Source organism: Geotrypetes seraphini, chromosome 1 (assembly GCF_902459505.1).
Source record: "Geotrypetes seraphini chromosome 1, aGeoSer1.1, whole genome shotgun sequence".
NCBI classification, from domain to species: Eukaryota; Metazoa; Chordata; class Amphibia; order Gymnophiona; family Dermophiidae; genus Geotrypetes; species Geotrypetes seraphini.
This window is the reverse complement of record NC_047084.1, coordinates 415,711,217-415,733,593: the sequence shown is the minus strand read 5'-3', so window position 1 is coordinate 415,733,593 and position 22,377 is coordinate 415,711,217.

Sequence of the window (22,377 nt, the reverse complement as noted above, 5' to 3'; positions counted from 1 at the left end):
CTAAAAGATTTGGAGGTGTGGGTGTGGCTATAAGGGGAGATGAGGAGGCCACAACAGCTATATTTATAATGTACTACCAAGTCAATGCTTGTATTTCTTATTTCTCTCTCTACCTACTCTCTCTCTTGTCCTTGCTACACTCCTGCCTTTAAGCATACCCCATTAACAATTCTCCTGCGCTGGCATAATTAACCCTAACTTGGTAGTTCATCGTAAACTCAGTTGCTTTCTGGTTCATTCTAAAAGTGATCGGAGGCATGGGTGTGGCTATAAGGGGAGATGAGGAGGCCACAACAGCTAAATTTATAATATACAACAAATCGATGCGTATTTTCCTTATTTCTCTCTCTATCTCCTCCCTCTCTTGTCCTTGCTACACTCCTGCCTTTAAGCAGACCTCATTAACAATTCTCCTGCAGTGGTATAAAACCCGCTCTGATTTGTTCTCACTTTGTAGCTCATTTGTACACTTAGCTGCTTTGTAGTTGATGTGTACATTTCGCTTTCTTTGTGGTTCAGTTGTATATTTAGCTTGTTTTGTGGTTCAGATGTACATTTTAGGTGTTTTCTGGTTCTTGTGTACGTTTAGGTTCTTTCTGGTTCTTGTGTACGTTTAGGAGCTTTGTGGTTATTGTGTACTTTGAGCTGCTTTGTGGTTGATGTGTACATTGAGCTGCTTTGTGGTTCATTTCTACATTGACCTCTTATTTCTCTCTCTACCTCCTCCCTCTCTTGCCTTGGTACTCTCTTACCTCCGTCATTAACAATTCTCCTGCCCTGGCCTAAAAACTGTACTGATTTTTTCCAACTTTGTTGTTTATTCTAAATGTAGTTGCTTTGTAGTTTATTCTAAAAGATTTGGAGGTGTGGGTGTGGCTATAAGGGGAGATGAGGAGGCCACAACAGCTATATTTATAATGTACTACCAAGTCAATGCTTGTATTTCTTATTTCTCTCCCTACCTACTCTCTCTCTTATCCTTGCTACACTCCTGCCTTTAAGCATACCCCATTAACAATTCTCCTGCGCTGGCATAATTAACCCTAACTTGGTAGTTCATCGTAAACTCAGTTGCTTTCTGGTTCATTCTAAAAGTGATCGGAGGCATGGGTGTGGCTATAAGGGGAGATGAGGAGGCCACAACAGCTAAATTTATAATATACAACAAATCGATGCGTATTTTCCTTATTTCTCTCTCTATCTCCTCCCTCTCTTGTCCTTGCTACACTCCTGCCTTTAAGCAGACCTCATTAACAATTCTCCTGCAGTGGTATAAAACCCGCTCTGATTTGTTCTCACATTGTAGCTCATTTGTACGCTTAGCTGCTTTGTAGTTGATGTGTACATTTCGCTTTCTTTGTGGTTCAGTTGTATATTTAGCTTGTTTTGTGGTTCAGATGTACATTTTAGGTGTTTTCTGGTTCTTGTGTACGTTTAGGTTCTTTCTGGTTCTTGTGTACGTTTAGGAGCTTTGTGGTTATTGTGTACTTTGAGCTGCTTTGTGGTTGATGTGTACATTGAGCTGCTTTGTGGTTCATTTCTACATTGACCTCTTATTTCTCTCTCTACCTCCTCCCTCTCTTGCCTTGGTACTCTCTTACCTCCTTCATTAACAATTCTCCTGCCCTGGCCTAAAAACTGTACTGATTTTTTCCAACTTTGTTGTTTATTCTAAATGTAGTTGCTTTGTAATTTATTCTAAAAGATTTGGAGGTGTGGGTGTGGCTATAAGGGGAGATGAGGAGGCCACAACAGCTATATTTATAATGTACTACCAAGTCAATGCTTGTATTTCTTATTTCTCTCTACCTACTCTCTCTCTTAGTCCTTGCTACACTCCTGCCTTTAAGCATACCCCATTAACAATTCTCCTGCGCTGGCATAATTAACCCTAACTTGGTAGTTCATCGTAAACTCAGTTGCTTTCTGGTTCATTCTAAAAGTGATCGGAGGCATGGGTGTGGCTATAAGGGGAGATGAGGAGGCCACAACAGCTAAATTTATAATATACAACAAATCGATGCGTATTTTCCTTATTTCTCTCTCTATCTCCTCCCTCTCTTGTCCTTGCTACACTCCTGCCTTTAAGCAGACCCCATTAACAATTCTCCTGCAGTGGTATAAAACCCGCTCTGATTTGTTCTCACATTGTAGCTCATTTGTACACTTAGCTGCTTTGTAGTTGATGTGTACATTTCGCTTTCTTTGTGGTTCAGTTGTATATTTAGCTTGTTTTGTGGTTCAGATGTACATTTTAGGTGTTTTCTGGTTCTTGTGTACGTTTAGGTTCTTTCTGGTTCTTGTGTACGTTTAGGAGCTTTGTGGTTATTGTGTACTTTGAGCTGCTTTGTGGTTGATGTGTACATTGAGCTGCTTTGTGGTTCATTTCTACATTGACCTCTTATTTCTCTCTCTACCTCCTCCCTCTCTTGCCTTGGTACTCTCTTACCTCCTTCATTAACAATTCTCCTGCCCTGGCCTAAAAACTGTACTGATTTTTTCCAACTTTGTTGTTTATTCTAAATGTAGTTGCTTTGTAGTTTATTCTAAAAGATTTGGAGGTGTGGGTGTGGCTATAAGGGGAGATGAGGAGGCCACAACAGCTATATTTATAATGTACTACCAAGTCAATGCTTGTATTTCTTATTTCTCTCTCTACCTACTCTCTCTCTTATCCTTGCTACACTCCTGCCTTTAAGCATACCCCATTAACAATTCTCCTGCGCTGGCATAATTAACCCTAACTTGGTAGTTCATCGTAAACTCAGTTGCTTTCTGGTTCATTCTAAAAGTGATCGGAGGTATGGGTGTGGCTATAAGGGGAGATGAGGAGGCCACAACAGCTAAATTTATAATATACAACAAATCGATGCGTATTTTCCTTATTTCTCTCTCTATCTCCTCCCTCTCTTGTCCTTGCTACACTGCTGCCTTTAAGCAGACCTCATTAACAATTCTCCTGCAGTGGTATAAAACCCGCTCTGATTTGTTCTCACATTGTAGCTCATTTGTACGCTTAGCTGCTTTGTAGTTGATGTGTACATTTCGCTTTCTTTGTGGTTCAGTTGTATATTTAGCTTGTTTTGTGGTTCAGATGTACATTTTAGGTGTTTTCTGGTTCTTGTGTACGTTTAGGTTCTTTCTGGTTCTTGTGTACGTTTAGGAGCTTTGTGGTTATTGTGTACTTTGAGCTGCTTTGTGGTTGATGTGTACATTGAGCTGCTTTGTGGTTCATTTCTACATTGACCTCTTATTTCTCTCTCTACATCTTCCCTCTCTTGCCTTGGTACTCTCTTACCTCCTTCATTAACAATTCTCCTTCCCTGGCCTAAAAACTGTACTGATTTTTTCCAACTTTGTTGTTTATTCTAAATGTAGTTGCTTTGTAATTTATTCTAAAAGATTTGGAGGTGTGGGTGTGGCTATAAGGGGAGATGAGGAGGCCACAACAGCTATATTTATAATGTACTACCAAGTCAATGCTTGTATTTCTTATTTCTCTCTCTACCTACTCTCTCTCTTATCCTTGCTACACTCCTGCCTTTAAGCATACCCCATTAACAATTCTCCTGCGCTGGCATAATTAACCCTAACTTGGTAGTTCATCGTAAACTCAGTTGCTTTCTGGTTCATTCTAAAAGTGATCGGAGGCATGGGTGTGGCTATAAGGGGAGATGAGGAGGCCACAACAGCTAAATTTATAATATACAACAAATCGATGCGTATTTTCCTTATTTCTCTCTCTATCTCCTCCCTCTCTTGTCCTTGCTACACTCCTGCCTTTAAGCAGACCTCATTAACAATTCTCCTGCAGTGGTATAAAACCCGCTCTGATTTGTTCTCACATTGTAGCTCATTTGTACGCTTAGCTGCTTTGTAGTTGATGTGTACATTTCGCTTTCTTTGTGGTTCAGTTGTATATTTAGCTTGTTTTGTGGTTCAGATGTACATTTTAGGTGTTTTCTGGTTCTTGTGTACGTTTAGGTTCTTTCTGGTTCTTGTGTACGTTTAGGAGCTTTGTGGTTATTGTGTACTTTGAGCTGCTTTGTGGTTGATGTGTACATTGAGCTGCTTTGTGGTTCATTTCTACATTGACCTCTTATTTCTCTCTCTACCTCCTCCCTCTCTTGCCTTGGTACTCTCTTACCTCCTTCATTAACAATTCTCCTGCCCTGGCCTAAAAACTGTACTGATTTTTTCCAACTTTGTTGTTTATTCTAAATGTAGTTGCTTTGTAGTTTATTCTAAAAGATTTGGAGGTGTGGGTGTGGCTATAAGGGGAGATGAGGAGGCCACAACAGCTATATTTATAATGTACTACCAAGTCAATGCTTGTATTTCTTATTTCTCTCTCTACCTACTCTCTCTCTTGTCCTTGCTACACTCCTGCCTTTAAGCATACCCCATTAACAATTCTCCTGCGCTGGCATAATTAACCCTAACTTGGTAGTTCATCGTAAACTCAGTTGCTTTCTGGTTCATTCTAAAAGTGATCGGAGGCATGGGTGTGGCTATAAGGGGAGATGAGGAGGCCACAACAGCTAAATTTATAATATACAACAAATCGATGCGTATTTTCCTTATTTCTCTCTCTATCTCCTCCCTCTCTTGTCCTTGCTACACTCCTGCCTTTAAGCAGACCTCATTAACAATTCTCCTGCAGTGGTATAAAACCCGCTCTGATTTGTTCTCACTTTGTAGCTCATTTGTACACTTAGCTGCTTTGTAGTTGATGTGTACATTTCGCTTTCTTTGTGGTTCAGTTGTATATTTAGCTTGTTTTGTGGTTCAGATGTACATTTTAGGTGTTTTCTGGTTCTTGTGTACGTTTAGGTTCTTTCTGGTTCTTGTGTACGTTTAGGAGCTTTGTGGTTATTGTGTACTTTGAGCTGCTTTGTGGTTGATGTGTACATTGAGCTGCTTTGTGGTTCATTTCTACATTGACCTCTTATTTCTCTCTCTACCTCCTCCCTCTCTTGCCTTGGTACTCTCTTACCTCCTTCATTAACAATTCTCCTTCCCTGGCCTAAAAACTGTACTGATTTTTTCCAACTTTGTTGTTTATTCTAAATGTAGTTGCTTTGTAGTTTATTCTAAAAGATTTGGAGGTGTGGGTGTGGCTATAAGGGGAGATGAGGAGGCCACAACAGCTATATTTATAATGTACTACCAAGTCAATGTTTGTATTTCTTATTTCTCTCTCTACCTACTCTCTCTCTTATCCTTGCTACACTCCTGCCTTTAAGCATACCCCATTAACAATTCTCCTGCGCTGGCATAATTAACCCTAACTTGGTAGTTCATCGTAAACTCAGTTGCTTTCTGGTTCATTCTAAAAGTGATCGGAGGCATGGGTGTGGCTATAAGGGGAGATGAGGAGGCCACAACAGCTAAATTTATAATATACAACAAATCGATGCGTATTTTCCTTATTTCTCTCTCTATCTCCTCCCTCTCTTGTCCTTGCTACACTCCTGCCTTTAAGCAGACCCCATTAACAATTCTCCTGCAGTGGTATAAAACCCGCTCTGATTTGTTCTCACATTTGTAGCTCATTTGTACACTTAGCTGCTTTGTAGTTGATGTGTACATTTCGCTTTCTTTGTGGTTCAGTTGTATATTTAGCTTGTTTTGTGGTTCAGATGTACATTTTAGGTGTTTTCTGGTTCTTGTGTACGTTTAGGTTCTTTCTGGTTCTTGTGTACGTTTAGGAGCTTTGTGGTTATTGTGTACTTTGAGCTGCTTTGTGGTTGATGTGTACATTGAGCTGCTTTGTGGTTCATTTCTACATTGACCTCTTATTTCTCTCTCTACATCTTCCCTCTCTTGCCTTGGTACTCTCTTACCTCCTTCATTAACAATTCTCCTTCCCTGGCCTAAAAACTGTACTGATTTTTTCCAACTTTGTTGTTTATTCTAAATGTAGTTGCTTTGTAGTTTATTCTAAAAGATTTGGAGGTGTGGGTGTGGCTATAAGGGGAGATGAGGAGGCCACAACAGCTATATTTATAATGTACTACCAAGTCAATGCTTGTATTTCTTATTTCTCTCTCTACCTACTCTCTCTCTTATCCTCGCTACACTCCTGCCTTTAAGCATACCCCATTAACAATTCTCCTGCGCTGGCATAATTAACCCTAACTTGGTAGTTCATCGTAAACTCAGTTGCTTTCTGGTTCATTCTAAAAGTGATCGGAGGCATGGGTGTGGCTATAAGGGGAGATGAGGAGGCCACAACAGCTAAATTTATAATATACAACAAATCGATGCGTATTTTCCTTATTTCTCTCTCTATCTCCTCCCTCTCTTGTCCTTGCTACACTGCTGCCTTTAAGCAGACCTCATTAACAATTCTCCTGCAGTGGTATAAAACCCGCTCTGATTTGTTCTCACATTGTAGCTCATTTGTACGCTTAGCTGCTTTGTAGTTGATGTGTACATTTCGCTTTCTTTGTGGTTCAGTTGTATATTTAGCTTGTTTTGTGGTTCAGATGTACATTTTAGGTGTTTTCTGGTTCTTGTGTACGTTTAGGTTCTTTCTGGTTCTTGTGTACGTTTAGGAGCTTTGTGGTTATTGTGTACTTTGAGCTGCTTTGTGGTTGATGTGTACATTGAGCTGCTTTGTGGTTCATTTCTACATTGACCTCTTATTTCTCTCTCTACCTCCTCCCTCTCTTGCCTTGGTACTCTCTTACCTCCTTCATTAACAATTCTCCTTCCCTGGCCTAAAAACTGTACTGATTTTTTCCAACTTTGTTGTTTATTCTAAATGTAGTTGCTTTGTAATTTATTCTAAAAGATTTGGAGGTGTGGGTGTGGCTATAAGGGGAGATGAGGAGGCCACAACAGCTATATTTATAATGTACTACCAAGTCAATGCTTGTATTTCTTATTTCTCTCTCTACCTACTCTCTCTCTTGTCCTTGCTACACTCCTGCCTTTAAGCATACCCCATTAACAATTCTCCTGCGCTGGCATAATTAACCCTAACTTGGTAGTTCATCGTAAACTCAGTTGCTTTCTGGTTCATTCTAAAAGTGATCGGAGGCATGGGTGTGGCTATAAGGGGAGATGAGGAGGCCACAACAGCTAAATTTATAATATACAACAAATCGATGCGTATTTTCCTTATTTCTCTCTCTATCTCCTCCCTCTCTTGTCCTTGCTACACTCCTGCCTTTAAGCAGACCCCATTAACAATTCTCCTGCAGTGGTATAAAACCCGCTCTGATTTGTTCTCACATTTGTAGCTCATTTGTACACTTAGCTGCTTTGTAGTTGATGTGTACATTTCGCTTTCTTTGTGGTTCAGTTGTATATTTAGCTTGTTTTGTGGTTCAGATGTACATTTTAGGTGTTTTCTGGTTCTTGTGTACGTTTAGGTTCTTTCTGGTTCTTGTGTACGTTTAGGTTCTTTCTGGTTCTTGTGTACTTTGAGCTGCTTTGTGGTTGATGTGTACATTGAGCTGCTTTGTGGTTCATTTCTACATTGACCTCTTATTTCTCTCTCTACCTCCTCCCTCTCTTGCCTTGGTACTCTCTTACCTCCTTCATTAACAATTCTCCTGCCCTGGCCTAAAAACTGTACTGATTTTTTCCAACTTTGTTGTTTATTCTAAATGTAGTTGCTTTGTAGTTTATTCTAAAAGATTTGGAGGTGTGGGTGTGGCTATAAGGGGAGATGAGGAGGCCACAACAGCTATATTTATAATGTACTACCAAGTCAATGCTTGTATTTCTTATTTCTCTCTCTACCTACTCTCTCTCTTATCCTTGCTACACTCCTGCCTTTAAGCATACCCCATTAACAATTCTCCTGCGCTGGCATAATTAACCCTAACTTGGTAGTTCATCGTAAACTCAGTTGCTTTCTGGTTCATTCTAAAAGTGATCGGAGGCATGGGTGTGGCTATAAGGGGAGATGAGGAGGCCACAACAGCTAAATTTATAATATACAACAAATCGATGCGTATTTTCCTTATTTCTCTCTCTATCTCCTCCCTCTCTTGTCCTTGCTACACTCCTGCCTTTAAGCAGACCTCATTAACAATTCTCCTGCAGTGGTATAAAACCCGCTCTGATTTGTTCTCACATTGTAGCTCATTTGTACACTTAGCTGCTTTGTAGTTGATGTGTACATTTCGCTTTCTTTGTGGTTCAGTTGTATATTTAGCTTGTTTTGTGGTTCAGATGTACATTTTAGGTGTTTTCTGGTTCTTGTGTACGTTTAGGTTCTTTCTGGTTCTTGTGTACGTTTAGGAGCTTTGTGGTTATTGTGTACTTTGAGCTGCTTTGTTTTGTGGTTGATGTGTACATTGAGCTGCTTTGTGGTTCATTTCTACATTGACCTCTTATTTCTCTCTCTACCTCCTCCCTCTCTTGCCTTGGTACTCTCTTACCTCCGTCATTAACAATTCTCCTGCCCTGGCCTAAAAACTGTACTGATTTTTTCCAACTTTGTTGTTTATTCTAAATGTAGTTGCTTTGTAGTTTATTCTAAAAGATTTGGAGGTGTGGGTGTGGCTATAAGGGGAGATGAGGAGGCCACAACAGCTATATTTATAATGTACTACCAAGTCAATGCTTGTATTTCTTATTTCTCTCTCTACCTACTCTCTCTCTTGTCCTTGCTACACTCCTGCCTTTAAGCATACCCCATTAACAATTCTCCTGCGCTGGCATAATTAACCCTAACTTGGTAGTTCATCGTAAACTCAGTTGCTTTCTGGTTCATTCTAAAAGTGATCGGAGGCATGGGTGTGGCTATAAGGGGAGATGAGGCCACAACAGCTAAATTTATAATATACAACAAATCGATGCGTATTTTCCTTATTTCTCTCTCTATCTCCTCCCTCTCTTGTCCTTGCTACACTGCTGCCTTTAAGCAGACCTCATTAACAATTCTCCTGCAGTGGTATAAAACCCGCTCTGATTTGTTCTCACTTTGTAGCTCATTTGTACACTTAGCTGCTTTGTAGTTGATGTGTACATTTCGCTTTCTTTGTGGTTCAGTTGTATATATTTAGCTTTTCTGTGGTTCAGATGTACATTTTAGGTGTTTTCTGGTTCTTGTGTACGTTTAGGTTCTTTCTGGTTCTTGTGTACGTTTAGGAGCTTTGTGGTTATTGTGTACCGTATTTTCACGCATATAACGCGCGCGTTATACGCGTTTTTACCTACCGCGCATACCCCTCGCGCGTTATATGCGTGAGCGCGGTATACGAAAGTTTTCAAATATAGTTCCCACCCCGCCCGACGCCCGATTCACCCCCCCAGCAGGACCACTCGCACCCCCACCCCGAACGACCACTCGCACGCGCTCCCACCCGCACCCGCATCCACGATCGGAGCAAGAGGGAGCCCAAGCCCTCTTGCCCGGCCGACTCCCCGACGTCCGATACATCCCCCCCCCCCCCCGGCAGGACCACTCGCACCCCCACCCCGAAGGACCGCCGACTTCCCGACAATATCGGGCCAGAAGGGAGCCCAAACCCTCCTGGCCACGGCGACCCCCTAACCCCACCCCGCACTACATTACGGGCAGGAGGGATCCCAGGCCCTCCTGCCCTCAACGCAAACCCCCCTCCCCCCCAACGACCGTCCCCCCCCAAGAACCTCCGACCGCCCCCCCAGCCGACCCGCGACCCCCCTGGCCGACCCCCACGACCCCCCCACCCCCCTTCCCCGTACCTTTGGAAGTTGGCCGGACAGACGGGAGCCAAACCCGCCTGTCCGGCAGGCAGCCAACGAAGGAATGAGGCCGGATTGGCCCATCCGTCCTAAAGCTCCGCCTACTGGTGGGGCCTAAGGCGCGTGGGCCAATCAGAATAGGCCCTGGAGCCTTAGGTCCCACCTGGGGGCGCGGCCTGAGGCACATGGTCGGGTTGGGCCCATGTGCCTCAGGCCGCGCCCCCAGGTGGGACCTAAGGCTCCAGGGCCTATTCTGATTGGCCCACGCGCCTTAGGCCCCACCAGTAGGCGGAGCTTTAGGACGGATGGGCCAATCCGGCCTCATTCCTTCGTTGGCTGCCTGCCGGACAGGCGGGTTTGGCTCCCGTCTGTCCGGCCAACTTCCAAAGGTACGGGGAAGGGGGGTGGGGGGGGTCTGTGGGGGTCGCCAGGGGGGTCGCGGGTCGGCTGGGGGAGCGGTCGGAGGTTCTTGGGGGGGGCGGTCGTTGGGGGGGAGGGGGGTTTGCGTCGAGGGCAGGAGGGCCTGGGATCCCTCCTGCCCGTAATGTAGTGCGGGGTGGGGTTAGGGGGTCGCCGTGGCCAGGAGGGTTTGGGCTCCCTTCTGGCCCAACTACCAAAGGTACGGGGAAGGGGGGTGGGGGGGTCGTGGGGGTCGCCAGGGGGGGTCGCGGGTCGGCTGGGGGAGCGGTCGGAGGTTCTTGGGGGGGGCGGTCGTTGGGGGGGAGGGGGGTTTGCGTCGAGGGCAGGAGGGCCTGGGATCCCTCCTGCCCGTAATGTAGTGCGGGGTGGGGGTAGGGGGTCGCCGTGGCCAGGAGGGTTTGGGCTCCCTCCTGGCCCGATATTGTCGGGGAGTCGGCGGTCCTTCGGGGTGGGGGTGCGAATGGTCCTGCCGGGGGGGGGGATGAATCGGACGTCGGGGGGGTGAACGGAGAGTCGGGACAGCGCACGGAGAGGCGGGGCAGTGCACGGAAGTCAGGGGGGTGAACGGAGAGTCGGGACAGCGCACGGAAAGTCAGGGCAGTGCACGGAAGTCAGGGGGGGTGAACGGAGAGTCGGGACAGCGCACGGAAAGTCAGGGCAGTGCATGGAAGTCAGGGGGGGGTGAACGGAGAGACGGGACAGCGCACGGAGAGGCGGGGCAGTGCACGGAAGTCAGGGGGGTGAACGGAGAGTCGGGACAGCGCACGGAGAGGCGGGGCAGTGCACGGAAGTCAGGGGGGTGAACGGAGAGTCGGGCAGCATGCGCGGTATAATCGTGAGCGCGTTATACCAAAGTTTTTGTGCTTATCATCGTGATTTCTGCGCGCTATACACGTGTGCGCGTTTTATACGGGTGCGTGTTATTTGCGTGAAAATACGGTACTTTGAGCTGCTTTGTGGTTGATGTGTACATTGAGCTGCTTTGTGGTTCATTTCTACATTGACCTCTTATTTCTCTCTCTACCTCCTCCCTCTCTTGCCTTGGTACTCTCTTACCTCCTTCATTAACAATTCTCCTTCCCTGGCCTAAAAACTGTACTGATTTTTTCCAACTTTGTTGTTTATTCTAAATGTAGTTGCTTTGTAGTTTATTCTAAAAGATTTGGAGGTGTGGGTGTGGCTATAAGGGGAGATGAGGAGGCCACAACAGCTATATTTATAATGTACTACCAAGTCAATGCTTGTATTTCTTATTTCTCTCTCTACCTACTCTCTCTCTTATCCTTGCTACACTCCTGCCTTTAAGCATACCCCATTAACAATTCTCCTGCGCTGGCATAATTAACCCTAACTTGGTAGTTCATCGTAAACTCAGTTGCTTTCTGGTTCATTCTAAAAGTGATCGGAGGCATGGGTGTGGCTATAAGGGGAGATGAGGAGGCCACAACAGCTAAATTTATAATATACAACAAATCGATGCGTATTTTCCTTATTTCTCTCTCTATCTCCTCCCTCTCTTGTCCTTGCTACACTCCTGCCTTTAAGCAGACCCCATTAACAATTCTCCTGCAGTGGTATAAAACCCGCTCTGATTTGTTCTCACATTGTAGCTCATTTGTACACTTAGCTGCTTTGTAGTTGATGTGTACATTTCGCTTTCTTTGTGGTTCAGTTGTATATTTAGCTTGTTTTGTGGTTCAGATGTACATTTTAGGTGTTTTCTGGTTCTTGTGTACGTTTAGGAGCTTTGTGGTTATTGTGTACTTTGAGCTGCTTTGTGGTTGATGTGTACATTGAGCTGCTTTGTGGTTCATTTCTACATTGACCTCTTATTTCTCTCTCTTCCTCCTCCCTCTCTTGCCTTGGTACTCTCTTATCTCCGTCATTAACAATTCTCCTGCCCTGGCCTAAAAACTGTACTGATTTTTTCCAAATTTGTTGTTTATTCTAAATGTAGTTGCTTTGTAGTTTATTCTAAAAGATTTGGAGGTGTGGGTGTGGCTATAAGGGGAGATGAGGAGGCCACAACAGCTATATTTATAATGTACTACCAAGTCAATGCTTGTATTTCTTATTTCTCTCTCTACCTACTCTCTCTCTTGTCCTTGCTACACTCCTGCCTTTAAGCATACCCAATTAACAATTCTCCTGCGCTGGCATAATTAACCCTAACTTGGTAGTTCATCGTAAACTCAGTTGCTTTCTGGTTCATTCTAAAAGTGATCGGAGGCATGGGTGTGGCTATAAGGGGAGATGAGGAGGCCACAACAGCTAAATTTATAATATACAAGAAATCGATGCGTATTTTCCTTATTTCTCTCTCTATCTCCTCCCTCTCTTGTCCTTGCTACACTCCTGCCTTTAAGCAGACCCCATTAACAATTCTCCTGCAGTGGTATAAAACCCGCTCTGATTTGTTCTCACATTGTAGCTCATTTGTACACTTAGCTGCTTTGTAGTTGATGTGTACATTTCGCTTTCTTTGTGGTTCAGTTGTATATTTAGCTTGTTTTGTGGTTCAGATGTACATTTTAGGTGTTTTCTGGTTCTTGTGTACGTTTAGGTTCTTTCTGGTTCTTGTGTACGTTTAGGTTCTTTCTGGTTCTTGTGTACTTTGAGCTGCTTTGTGGTTGATGTGTACATTGAGCTGCTTTGTGGTTCATTTCTACATTGACCTCTTATTTCTCTCTCTACATCTTCCCTCTCTTGCCTTGGTACTCTCTTACCTCCTTCATTAACAATTCTCCTGCCCTGGCCAAAAAACTGTACTTATTTTTTCCAACTTTGTTGTTTATTCTAAATGTAGTTGCTTTGTAATTTATTCTAAAAGATTTGGAGGTGTGGGTGTGGCTATAAGGGGAGATGAGGAGGCCACAACAGCTATATTTATAATGTACTACCAAGTCAATGCTTGTATTTCTTATTTCTCTCTCAACCTACTCTCTCTCTTGTCCTTGCTACACTCCTGCCTTTAAGCATACCCCATTAACAATTCTCCTGCGCTGGCATAATTAACCCTAACTTGGTAGTTCATCGTAAACTCAGTTGCTTTCTGGTTCATTCTAAAAGTGATCGGAGGCATGGGTGTGGCTATAAGGGGAGATGAGGAGGCCACAACAGCTAAATTTATTATATACAACAAATCGATGCGTATTTTCCTTATTTCTCTCTCTATCTCCTCCCTCTCTTGTCCTTGCTACACTCCTGCCTTTAAGCAGACCTCATTAACAATTCTCCTGCAGTGGTATAAAACCCGCTCTGATTTGTTCTCACTTTGTAGCTCATTTGTACACTTAGCTGCTTTGTAGTTGATGTGTACATTTTGCTTTCTTTGTGGTTCAGTTGTATATTTAGCTTGTTTTGTGGTTCAGATGTACATTTTAGGTGTTTTCTGGTTCTTGTGTACGTTTAGGTTCTTTCTGGTTCTTGTGTACGTTTAGGAGCTTTGTGGTTATTGTGTACTTTGAGCTGCTTTGTGGTTGATGTGTACATTGAGCTGCTTTGTGGTTCATTTCTACATTGACCTCTTATTTCTCTCTCTACCTCCTCCCTCTCTTGCCTTGGTACTCTCTTACCTCCTTCATTAACAATTCTCCTTCCCTGGCCTAAAAACTGTACTGATTTTTTCCAACTTTGTTGTTTATTCTAAATGTAGTTGCTTTGTAGTTTATTCTAAAAGATTTGGAGGTGTGGGTGTGGCTATAAGGGGAGATGAGGAGGCCACAACAGCTATATTTATAATGTACTACCAAGTCAATGCTTGTATTTCTTATTTCTCTCTCTACCTACTCTCTCTCTTATCCTTGCTACACTCCTGCCTTTAAGCATACCCCATTAACAATTCTCCTGCGCTGGCATAATTAACCCTAACTTGGTAGTTCATCGTAAACTCAGTTGCTTTCTGGTTCATTCTAAAAGTGATCGGAGGCATGGGTGTGGCTATAAGGGGAGATGAGGAGGCCACAACAGCTAAATTTATAATATACAACAAATCGATGCGTATTTTCCTTATTTCTCTCTCTATCTCCTCCCTCTCTTGTCCTTGCTACACTCCTGCCTTTAAGCAGACCTCATTAACAATTCTCCTGCAGTGGTATAAAACCCGCTCTGATTTGTTCTCACTTTGTAGCTCATTTGTACACTTAGCTGCTTTGTAGTTGATGTGTACATTTCGCTTTCTTTGTGGTTCAGTTGTATATTTAGCTTGTTTTGTGGTTCAGATGTACATTTTAGGTGTTTTCTGGTTCTTGTGTACGTTTAGGTTCTTTCTGGTTCTTGTGTACGTTTAGGAGCTTTGTGGTTATTGTGTACTTTGAGCTGCTTTGTGGTTGATGTGTACATTGAGCTGCTTTGTGGTTCATTTCTACATTGACCTCTTATTTCTCTCTCTACATCTTCCCTCTCTTGCCTTGGTACTCTCTTACCTCCTTCATTAACAATTCTCCTGCCCTGGCCTAAAAACTGTACTGATTTTTTCCAACTTTGTTGTTTATTCTAAATGTAGTTGCTTTGTAGTTTATTCTAAAAGATTTGGAGGTGTGGGTGTGGCTATAAGGGGAGATGAGGAGGCCACAACAGCTATATTTATAATGTACTACCAAGTCAATGCTTGTATTTCTTATTTCTCTCTCTACCTACTCTCTCTCTTGTCCTTGCTACACTCCTGCCTTTAAGCATACCCCATTAACAATTCTCCTGCGCTGGCATAATTAACCCTAACTTGGTAGTTCATCGTAAACTCAGTTGCTTTCTGGTTCATTCTAAAAGTGATCGGAGGCATGGGTGTGGCTATAAGGGGAGATGAGGAGGCCACAACAGCTAAATTTATAATATACAACAAATCGATGCGTATTTTCCTTATTTCTCTCTCTATCTCCTCCCTCTCTTGTCCTTGCTACACTCCTGCCTTTAAGCAGACCCCATTAACAATTCTCCTGCAGTGGTATAAAACCCGCTCTGATTTGTTCTCACATTGTAGCTCATTTGTACACTTAGCTGCTTTGTAGTTGATGTGTACATTTCGCTTTCTTTGTGGTTCAGTTGTATATTTAGCTTGTTTTGTGGTTCAGATGTACATTTTAGGTGTTTTCTGGTTCTTGTGTACGTTTAGGTTCTTTCTGGTTCTTGTGTACGTTTAGGAGCTTTGTGGTTATTGTGTACTTTGAGCTGCTTTGTGGTTGATGTGTACATTGAGCTGCTTTGTGGTTCATTTCTACATTGACCTCTTATTTCTCTCTCTACATCTTCCCTCTCTTGCCTTGGTACTCTCTTACCTCCTTCATTAACAATTCTCCTTCCCTGGCCTAAAAACTGTACTGATTTTTTCCAACTTTGTTGTTTATTCTAAATGTAGTTGCTTTGTAGTTTATTCTAAAAGATTTGGAGGTGTGGGTGTGGCTATAAGGGGAGATGAGGAGGCCACAACAGCTATATTTATAATGTACTACCAAGTCAATGCTTGTATTTCTTATTTCTCTCTCTACCTACTCTCTCTCTTATCCTTGCTACACTCCTGCCTTTAAGCATACCCCATTAACAATTCTCCTGCGCTGGCATAATTAACCCTAACTTGGTAGTTCATCGTAAACTCAGTTGCTTTCTGGTTCATTCTAAAAGTGATCGGAGGTATGGGTGTGGCTATAAGGGGAGATGAGGAGGCCACAACAGCTAAATTTATAATATACAACAAATCGATGCGTATTTTCCTTATTTCTCTCTCTATCTCCTCCCTCTCTTGTCCTTGCTACACTGCCTGCCTTTAAGCAGACCTCATTAACAATTCTCCTGCAGTGGTATAAAACCCGCTCTGATTTGTTCTCACATTGTAGCTCATTTGTACACTTAGCTGCTTTGTAGTTGATGTGTACATTTCGCTTTCTTTGTGGTTCAGTTGTATATTTAGCTTGTTTTGTGGTTCAGATGTACATTTTAGGTGTTTTCTGGTTCTTGTGTACGTTTAGGTTCTTTCTGGTTCTTGTGTACGTTTAGGAGCTTTGTGGTTATTGTGTACTTTGAGCTGCTTTGTGGTTGATGTGTACATTGAGCTGCTTTGTGGTTCATTTCTACATTGACCTCTTATTTCTCTCTCTACCTCCTCCCTCTCTTGCCTTGGTACTCTCTTACCTCCTTCATTAACAATTCTCCTGCCCTGGCCTAAAAACTGTACTGATTTTTTCCAACTTTGTTGTTTATTCTAAATGTAGTTGCTTTGTAGTTTATTCTAAAAGATTTGGAGGTGTGGGTGTGGCTATAAGGGGAGATGAGGAGGCCACAACAGCTATATTTATAATGTACTACCAAGTCAATGCTTGTATTTCCTTATTTCTCTCTCTACCTACTCTCTCTCTTGTCCTTGCTACACTCCTGCCTTTAAGCATACCCCATTAACAATTCTCCTGCGCTGGCATAATTAACCCTAACTTGGTAGTTCATCGTAAACTCAGTTGCTTTCTGGTTCATTCTAAAAGTGATCGGAGGCATGGGTGTGGCTATAAGGGGAGATGAGGAGGCCACAACAGCTAAATTTATAATATACAACAAATCGATGCGTATTTTCCTTATTTCTCTCTCTATCTCCTCCCTCTCTTGTCCTTGCTACACTCCTGCCTTTAAGCAGACCTCATTAACAATTCTCCTGCAGTGGTATAAAACCCGCTCTGATTTGTTCTCACATTGTAGCTCATTTGTACACTTAGCTGCTTTGTAGTTGATGTGTACATTTCGCTTTCTTTGTGGTTCAGTTGTATATTTAGCTTGTTTTGTGGTTCAGATGTACATTTTAGGTGTTTTCTGGTTCTTGTGTACGTTTAGGTTCTTTCTGGTTCTTGTGTACGTTTAGGAGCTTTGTGGTTATTGTGTACTTTGAGCTGCTTTGTGGTTGATGTGTACATTGAGCTGCTTTGTTTTTCATTTCTACATTGACCTCTTATTTCTCTCTCTACCTCCTCCCTCTCTTGCCTTGCCTTGCCTCTCTTACCTCCTTCATTAACAATTCTCCTGCCCTGGCCTAAAAACTGTACTGATTTTTTCCAACTTTGTTGTTTATTCTAAATGTAGTTGCTTTGTAGTTTATTCTAAAAGATTTGGAGGTGTGGGTGTGGCTATAAGGGGAGATGAGGAGGCCACAACAGCTATATTTATAATGTACTACCAAGTCAATGTTTGTATTTCTTATTTCTCTACCTACTCTCTTTCTTGTCCTTGCTACACTCCTGCCTTTAAGCATACCCCATTAACAATTCTCCTGCGCTGGCATAATTAACCCTAACTTGGTAGTTCATCGTAAACTCAGTTGCTTTCTGGTTCATTCTAAAAGTGATCGGAGGCATGGGTGTGGCTATAAGGGGAGATGAGGAGGCTACAACAGCTAAATTTATAATATACAACAAAGTCGATGCGTATTTTCCTTATTTCTCTCTCTATCTCCTCCCTCTCTTGTCCTTGCTACACTCCTGCCTTTAAGCAGACCCCATTAACAATTCTCCTGCAGTGGTATAAAACCCACGCTGATTTGTTCTCACTTTGTAGCTCATTTGTACACTTAGCTGCTTTGTAGTTGATGTGTACATTTAGCTTTCTTTGTGGTTCAGTTGTATATTTAGCTTGTTTTGTGGTTCAGATGTACATTTTAGGTGTTTTCTTGTTTTTGTGTACGTTAAGGTTCTTTCTGGTTCTTGTGTACGTTTAGGAGCTTTGTGGTTATTGTGTACTTTGAGCTGCTTTGTGGTTGATGTGTACATTGAGCTGCTTTGTGGTTCATTTCTACATTGACCTCTTATTTCTCTCTCTACATCTTCCCTCTCTTGCCTTGGTACTCTCTTACCTCCTTCATTAACAATTCTCCTGCCCTGGCCAAAAAAACTGTACTTATTTTTTCCAACTTTGTTGTTTATTCTAAATGTAGTTGCTTTGTAATTTATTCTAAAAGATTTGGAGGTGTGGGTGTGGCTATAAGGGGAGATGAGGAGGCCACAACAGCTATATTTATAATGTACTACCAAGTCAATGCTTGTATTTCTTATTTCTCTCTCAACCTACTCTCTCTCTTGTCCTTGCTACACTCCTGCCTTTAAGCATACCCCATTAACAATTCTCCTGCGCTGGCATAATTAACCCTAACTTGGTAGTTCATCGTAAACTCAGTTGCTTTCTGGTTCATTCTAAAAGTGATCGGAGGCATGGGTGTGGCTATAAGGGGAGATGAGGAGGCCACAACAGCTAAATTTATAATATACAACAAATCGATGCGTATTTTCCTTATTTCTCTCTCTATCTCCTCCCTCTCTTGTCCTTGCTACACTCCTGCCTTTAAGCAGACCCCATTAACAATTCTCCTGCAGTGGTATAAAACCCGCTCTGATTTGTTCTCACATTGTAGCTCATTTGTACACTTAGCTGCTTTGTAGTTGATGTGTACATTTTGCTTTCTTTGTGGTTCAGTTGTATATTTAGCTTGTTTTGTGGTTCAGATGTACATTTTAGGTGTTTTCTGGTTCTTGTGTACGTTTAGGTTCTTTCTGGTTCTTGTGTACGTTTAGGAGCTTTGTGGTTATTGTGTACTTTGAGCTGCTTTGTGGTTGATGTGTACATTGAGCTGCTTTGTGGTTCATTTCTACATTGACCTCTTATTTCTCTCTCTACCTCCTCCCTCTCTTGCCTTGGTACTCTCTTACCTCCTTCATTAACAATTCTCCTTCCCTGGCCTAAAAACTGTACTGATTTTTTCCAACTTTGTTGTTTATTCTAAATGTAGTTGCTTTGTAGTTTATTCTAAAAGATTTGAAGGTGTGGGTGTGACTATAATGGGAGATGAGGAGGCCACAACAGCTATATTTATAATGTACTACCAAGTCAATGCTTGTATTTCTTATTTCTCTCTCTACCTACTCTCTCTCTTATCCTTGCTACACTCCTGCCTTTAAGCATACCCCATTAACAATTCTCCTGCGCTGGCATAATTAACCCTAACTTGGTAGTTCATCGTAAACTCAGTTGCTTTCTGGTTCATTCTAAAAGTGATCGGAGGCATGGGTGTGGCTATAAGGAGAGATGAGGAGGCCACAACAGCTAAATTTATAATATACAACAAATCGATGCGTATTTTCCTTATTTCTCTCTCTATCTCCTCCCTCTCTTGTCCTTGCTACACTGCTGCCTTTAAGCAGACCTCATTAACAATTCTCCTGCAGTGGTATAAAACCCGCTCTGATTTGTTCTCACATTGTAGCTCATTTGTACGCTTAGCTGCTTTGTAGTTGATGTGTACATTTCGCTTTCTTTGTGGTTCAGTTGTATATTTAGCTTGTTTTGTGGTTCAGATGTACATTTTAGGTGTTTTCTGGTTCTTGTGTACGTTTAGGTTCTTTCTGGTTCTTGTGTACGTTTAGGAGCTTTGTGGTTATTGTGTACTTTGAGCTGCTTTGTGGTTGATGTGTACATTGAGCTGCTTTGTGGTTCATTTCTACATTGACCTCTTATTTCTCTCTCTACCTCCTCCCTCTCTTGCCTTGGTACTCTCTTACCTCCGTCATTAACAATTCTCCTGCCCTGGCCTAAAAACTGTACTGATTTTTTCCAACTTTGTTGTTTATTCTAAATGTAGTTGCTTTGTAGTTTATTCTAAAAGATTTGGAGGTGTGGGTGTGGCTATAAGGGGAGATGAGGAGGCCACAACAGCTATATTTATAATGTACTATCAAGTCAATGCTTGTATTCCTTATTTCTCTCTCTACCTACTCTCTCTCTTGTCCTTGCTACACTCCTGCCTTTAAGCATACCCAATTAACAATTCTCCTGCGCTGGCATAATTAACCCTAACTTGGTAGTTCATCGTAAACTCAGTTGCTTTCTGGTTCATTCTAAAAGTGATCGGAGGTATGGGTGTGGCTATAAGGGGAGATGAGGAGGCCACAACAGCTAAATTTATAATATACAACAAATCGATGCGTATTTTCCTTATTTCTCTCTCTATCTCCTCCCTCTCTTGTCCTTGCTACACTCCTGCCTTTAAGCAGACCCCATTAACAATTCTCCTGCAGTGGTATAAAACCCGCTCTGATTTGTTCTCACATTGTAGCTCATTTGTACACTTAGCTGCTTTGTAGTTGATGTGTACATTTCGCTTTCTTTGTGGTTCAGTTGTATATTTAGCTTGTTTTGTGGTTCAGATGTACATTTTAGGTGTTTTCTGGTTCTTGTGTACGTTTAGGTTCTTTCTGGTTCTTGTGTACGTTTAGGAGCTTTGTGGTTATTGTGTACTTTGAGCTGCTTTGTGGTTGATGTGTACATTGAGCTGCTTTGTGGTTCATTTCTACATTGACCTCTTATTTCTCTCTCTACCTCCTCCCTCTCTTGCCTTGGTACTCTCTTACCTCCTTCATTAACAATTCTCCTTCCCTGGCCTAAAAACTGTACTGATTTTTTCCAACTTTGTTGTTTATTCTAAATGTAGTTGCTTTGTAGTTTATTCTAAAAGATTTGGAGGTGTGGGTGTGGCTATAAGGGGAGATGAGGAGGCCACAACAGCTATATTTATAATGTACTACCAAGTCAATGCTTGTATTTCTTATTTCTCTCTCAACCTACTCTCTCTCTCTTGTCCTTGCTACACTCCTGCCTTTAAGCATACCCCATTAACAATTCTCCTGCGCTGGCATAATTAACCCTAACTTGGTAGTTCATCGTAAACTCAGTTGCTTTCTGGTTCATTCTAAAAGTGATCGGAGGCATGGGTGTGGCTATAAGGGGAGATGAGGAGGCCACAACAGCTAAATTTATAATATACAACAAATCGATGCGTATTTTCCTTATTTCTCTCTCTATCTCCTCCCTCTCTTGTCCTTGCTACACTCCTGCCTTTACGCAGACCCCATTAACAATACTCCTGCTGTGGTATAAAACCCGCTCTGATTTGTTCTCACTTTGTAGCTCATTTGTACGGTTAGCTGCTTTGTAGTTGATGTGTACATTTAGCTTTCTTTGTGGTTCAGTTGTATATTTAGCTTGTTTTGTGGTTCAGATGTACATTTTAGGTGTTTTCTGGTTCTTGTGTACGTTTAGGTTCTTTCTGGTTCTTGTGTACTTTTAGGAGCTCTGTGGTTATTGTGTACATTGAGCTGCTTTGTGGTTCATTTCCACATTGACCTCTTATTTCTCTCTCTACCTCCTCCCTCTCTTGCCTTGGTACTCTCTTACCTCCTTCATTAACAATTCTCCTGCCCTGGCCTAAAAACTGTACTGATTTTTTCCAACTTTGTTGTTTATTCTAAATGTAGTTGCTTTGTAGTTTATTCTAAAAGATTTGGAGGTGTGGGTGTGGCTATAAGGGGAGATGAGGAGACCACAACAGCTATATTTATAATGTACTACCAAGTCAATGCTTGTATTTCTTATTTCTCTCTCTACCTACTCTCTCTCTTATCCTCGCTACACTCCTGCCTTTAAGCATACCCCATTAACAATTCTCCTGCGCTGGCATAATTAACCCTAACTTGGTAGTTCATCGTAAACTCAGTTGCTTTCTGGTTCATTCTAAAAGTGATCGGAGGCATGGGTGTGGCTATAAGGGGAGATGAGGAGGCCACAACAGCTAAATTTATAATATACAACAAATCGATGCGTATTTTCCTTATTTCTCTCACTATCTCCTCCCTCTCTTGTCCTTGCTACACTCCTGCCTTTAAGCAGACCCCATTAACAATTCTCCTGCAGTGGTATAAAACCCGCTCTGATTTGTTCTCACATTGTAGCTCATTTGTACACTTAGCTGCTTTGTATTTGATGTGTACATTTCGCTTTCTTTGTGGTTCAGTTGTATATTTAGCTTGTTTTGTGGTTCAGATGTACATTTTAGGTGTTTTCTGGATCTTGTGTACGTTTAGGTTCTTTCTGGTTCTTGTGTACGTTTTGGAGCTTTGTGGTTATTGTGTACTTTGAGCTGCTTTGTGGTTGATGTGTACATTGAGCTGCTTTGTGGTTCATTTCTACATTGACCTCTTATTTCTCTCTCTACCTCCTCCCTCTCTTGCCTTGGTACTCTCTTACCTCCTTCATTAACAATTCTCCTGCCCTGGCCTAAAAACTGTACTGATTTTTTCCAACTTTGTTGTTTATTCTAAATGTAGTTGCTTTGTAGTTTATTCTAAAAGATTTGGAGGTGTGGGTGTGGCTATAAGGGGAGATGAGGAGGCCACAACAGCTATATTTATAATGTACTACCAAGTCAATGCTTGTATTCCTTATTTCTCTCTCTACCTACTCTCTCTCTTG